Below are 5,000 nucleotides of genomic sequence, written 5' to 3'. Positions count from 1 at the left end.
CTCATGAGACCAACGTGTTAACATCGTCTTTTCACAATAAAAGCCCGCCCCTCTTTCCTCTCTGTTGTTTATGAGTGTGATGAGTCGATGCAGGCGTGTGTTTTTGCTGGGGTTTTTATATTTTTACTGCGCCGTTATGTGCTGTTATCCATCACTGCTATTTTCCCGGCGGCTATCCTTCGGTGGGCGCGTTAATGGAGCAGTCGGACCGATAACCGGGACCCCGAGTGCTCTGCTGTCCGTCTGTCATTCCCTCGCTCTGTTAATCTGTCACTATGTACTGGCTCTGCGCTGTTCTTTTCTGCTCTCCGTTTTTTATCTTTCCTGACTCTCGACTGAACTGAGCTCAACTCTCCCTCCTCGGCCAAACTTTGAAAAAGTGCATTTGTGATCTTTTTTTAGCAATCGTGGTTGTATTGTTTTTATTAGGGAAGATTTTGCTGTATTAACTATTTTCAGGTTGACCACTGAAAATACGATATGGTTGGGTTAGTATAACGTATTATTTATTAAATCAAGAATTATCTTGGATTAGATTAGATCAAATCCACATTAATGATAAATCAAATTAACTTGGCACAATTAAGTCTATAGTCACTGTGTACATACATCTTTCTACACATACCTGCTCAAAAACTCCACCTGTTGCTAGAATGTTCTACATGAAAGTTTCTCTCATCTCTCTCTCCCTCCTCCTGTCTCCCCACTCATCTCCCTCTCTCCTCCTGTCTCCCCCCTAATCTCTCCTCCTCTCTTCCCATCGCCTACACTCACTTCACCTTCTTTCTCATATCTGCTCTCCCCTGCTAATTTTCCCTGTCTCTCATTTCGTCATCAAAATCAATTCTCCCTGAGTCCTAAGTCTGTGAACCAGCCCTCCTGGTAACCCTTTATAAACCCTGTTATAACTCTGTCATTAACCCTATCATAACGCGCCCCACTCCCACTACCAGACTTCAGGGAGACTTCTTCCCCCCCTGTAGCATAGCGTAGATTTTCCGTGTGTGGCGCTAACTCGCCCGATGGCGCACCCGGGCGAACAGCTCACACACGGCTGAATTTTCCAGCTGGCCCTCCGCTCGTTCTTTTCATGCTAGAGAATGGAATTAAAGTCGGTGCGTTGCGAGAGAGCAGACTAAAGTCCTGCTGGCCACGCTCATTGTTTTCCTTGGCCGTCACTCCTAAGTCTGGTCGAAAGTCGGGGGGGAATATTTCAACCTTTTTTCTTTCTCCTCCTCCACCTCCTTGTGTGTCTATAAATGGGGTCTTTTCATAGATCGCGGAGGGAACGCTTGATTTCTGAGAGCAGGGAGTTAGGGGGGCTGGCGGGGTTAAGAGGCAACAGCCCTCCCCAAACCGCCCCCCCTGTTAGATCTACTCTTCATCTTCTTCACACACTCCATCATCTTCAAGTGTAGGGGGACGACGGGGGCCCCGGCGGCGTTGCAGGAGCCTAGTCGTCATGGTTTTTATCAAAGCGGCGGCGGCAGCTGAGAGCGCTGCAGCCCACGGAGGGGACGGTGTTGAGAGAGGCTGGCGGATCACTTCCTGTCCACCGAGAGCCGCGCCGAGTGAGGAGGGAGGGAGGGAAGGGAGGGAGGGAAAGAAACCAAGAGGGAGAACCAGTATGTATAAAGAGCATAAAAAATGGACAGAACTAAAGGACAAACTGTAACCTGTGGAGTTGGAGTGAAAGCGGATGCGATTTATGAATGCCCTTCAAGTTGTTGATATTCTCAAAACCTTTATCCCTTTTCTAAACCAACGTGAGCAAAACATAGCAGATCGTGAATGTACCTATGTAAGATTATATGTAGGGATAGTTTCGAGCATACAGTGTGTATTGTGTGTCGGCAGACAGGCGACCTGCTGACCTCTCAGGATATTCAAGGGGAAATTTGTCCCAGTATTGAGACTGCTACATACTTGAACACATTCAACATGATGGAGATCGGTTTAACCAAATTAATCAGATGGATTTGCGCTAGCTAGATCTCTAGTCGAAATCTAGCAACAGCTGGCCACAAACACGGCTTTTCTTTTAGAGGCTGCTAATGCGTTCGACTTTTCACTGATGATCTCAGCTCAGCTTCCTACAAGAAACATCAATTTTCTTATTTAATTGCCTTCGGTCGTTGCTCTTGGCTGACCTTGGCCTCGTGAGTCACAACGAGCTTGACAGCCGTCCAAACTGAACATTTCTGTCGTTTGTAGTTTCAGCAGCTTTACAATAAAGGTTGGAAAATTAGACCCAGGGCCTCAATGATGCTCAACAGGCAGAGTCACTCAGCGTACTGAGTCATGACGAAATGGCGTCCTGTCCTGCCAGCTAGCCATACTATTAGTGACGGAGCATTGTGTATTTGCCGGAGGCCTCCGCTATGTTCTTATCTTCAGAGCAGCCTATCAATTCAAACTGTCAAACAAGTTCCCCGGCTCTGTCTCTTGCATCGCTAATGGTAGATGTTCTTGCTATGATACACATTATCATATAGTTCAGTATAGTCTAGTTTGGTGTATTAAGAATCTAAAAACATTGCGACGAAGGTTTTACCCTCGTTAATAATTTCGGATTTTGAGTCAAATCAAATGTTGCGTTATTAAATTTAGACAATCACATAATGTAGTAACCATGACCGTTCGGGTCTGTGCGTTCACTAGTGTATGACTGGGGTAATAACCTGCATATAAACACACTCAAGTGACACACACACTGTCTGAGATATCTTACAAAGTGGGGTTGGTTGTCTGTGTGTTCCTGCGTGTTCGTGTACATGCATGTGTGCTAACCACTGAGGGGACTAGTAAATAGTTGAAACATTTTGAAATTGTATATATTTTCATGACTTTGTTTTTTGTTTTATGCAAAAGAAAAGGCAGTGCACATATCTTGATAGATGTTATCTGAAATTGTGAAACCTAAAAGCATTCTTCCCTTTCATTATGGGGGTTGTGGTGATACTGGCAGAACTCAATCTGTATCACTGACATTCCAAATGAATTCCTGAATATATCATATGTTTTGATTTTTAACACATAACACAGCTACTATTTAGTAATTTCAGCACTTCAACCCTATTGTCCGAAGCAATATGCAGACAATTGAGACACATGACAGGTACGCCTATTGAACCAGATCATGATACATGCAGACAGGCACACGCACACAAACACACACACACACGCACACACACACACACACACACACACACACACACACACACACACACACACACACACACACACACACACACACACACACACACACACACACACACACAAACGCACACACACACACACACACACACACACACACACACACACACACACACACACACACACACACACACACACACACACACACACACACACATACCTTTTGCAAGCAATTGCTACATTGTTGTGAGCCTTTGAAACAAAATCCTACAAAACGTAGAGCTATAAGGGTAAAGAAAGTAACTGGCAGAGTTATCAAATTACACATACATCGCTTTGCCCTCTTGACACATTGACACATTTTCCATTTCTCTCATTCTCTCTCGTTCTCCCCCTCTCTCATCTACTCTTTCAACAACTTTCTCTGTGCCTCTCTCAATTTCTTGCTCTTTCTGTTTTGCTTGCTCCTTCCTTCCTCTTTCTCACTCTCTCTCTTGATATCTTTCTCACTGTGTCTCTCTATCTGACTCGCTCTCTCCCTCTCTCTCGAATTACCTTTTTCTTTGGCGTTCGCCTCCCTCGCCCCGTCACCCGTCAAACATTACAGAAGAAACCTGCCACCAAACATGCGCCCTGTCTGGCGGTATTCCCTCCTTATTTCCTGCCTTCCTTCCTTTCTGCCGTCTGTCTACAACAAGGGCTTTGGATGGATGAAGTCACGCATTGGTGTCTCGCTGCCAAACAAAAAGTATAGGATTTCGCTATTTTTATGAAGTTAAGTGTGATTGGTGACAAGTGCTGGCAGAGGTGAAGGGGTTGGTGGAGGGGAAGAACAGTGGGGGGGGGGGGGGGGCTGATGGTGGTGGTGTGAATGGTGGTGCTGGAGGTGTGTGTGTGGGGGGGGGGGCTTGGCTTGAATCAATTCAGCTATACATCTCTCAACAGCTCAGGGCTTGCCCGGGCGGAAACATCGTCCACCACCGAAACTATAAACAGGTTAGCATTCGCCTTTATTTAGCCTCGGCTGTAGGGAACGCTCCAAACTTGAAAGGTCAACGGCACAACAGTGCAATCCCCCTATGGGGCCTTCACGATGCAATGCAGAGTAGTCCAACACAGGTGACCCCAGTTTCCAGGTGAACCTTAACGTTGAATCATCCCCCCACGAAAACAGAAGCCATTGTAGCCGTGAACTTTCCGTTGGGGAGAACTATAAGGGTTATAGGTAAAGTAATGGTTTCATGGCGTTGGCATCGGGTCTTGTTTTCCGCGAGTTGTGATTGCCAGTTTTAAACACAGGGTTGAAGCACGGCGGTTCCTAACTGAAATCAGCTGTTTGTTTTTCCCTTTAGGCGCTCGGAACACAAGCGTATTAGACGAGGCGGGGGCTGGGGTCAATGCACTCAGCCCTTCCACCCACTGCCCAGATATCCAGCGAGATTCACCTTTTCATTAATGAAGAGTTATTTCAGATGCAAACCCTATAGAAAAGGTCTCCCCCTCCCTCTTACTACACTGTGTTCATTACATTCAAGTTTGTTTGAGAAAGACTTGCCAAACGTCGAAGATCGGCCAAATCCCGTATTCCAACATTTCCTCACTTTCAAATCACCTCCGAAATTCCCTGAAATAAAGGAACAAACTGCACGCACTTTTATATTTATTATTTTCTTCCTGAAAGCTTGTATGCCTCAGTGGTTGTTTAAGTAATATAGCAGTGTTTGTTATCTGTCAGCAGCTAGTAAAAGCTGCCCCTGTTCCGTTCTTCCATTCTGACTGTGGTTGGAAGCGCCGCAAAATCTCTCCATTTCATAGATAGACATGCATTGAACACACACACACAC

The sequence above is a fragment of the Gadus morhua genome, chromosome 18, assembly GCF_902167405.1.
Source record: "Gadus morhua chromosome 18, gadMor3.0, whole genome shotgun sequence".
NCBI lineage: Eukaryota > Metazoa > Chordata > Actinopteri > Gadiformes > Gadidae > Gadus > Gadus morhua.
The sequence above is the reverse complement of the archived record's forward strand: the minus strand, read 5'-3'. Positions refer to the sequence as shown.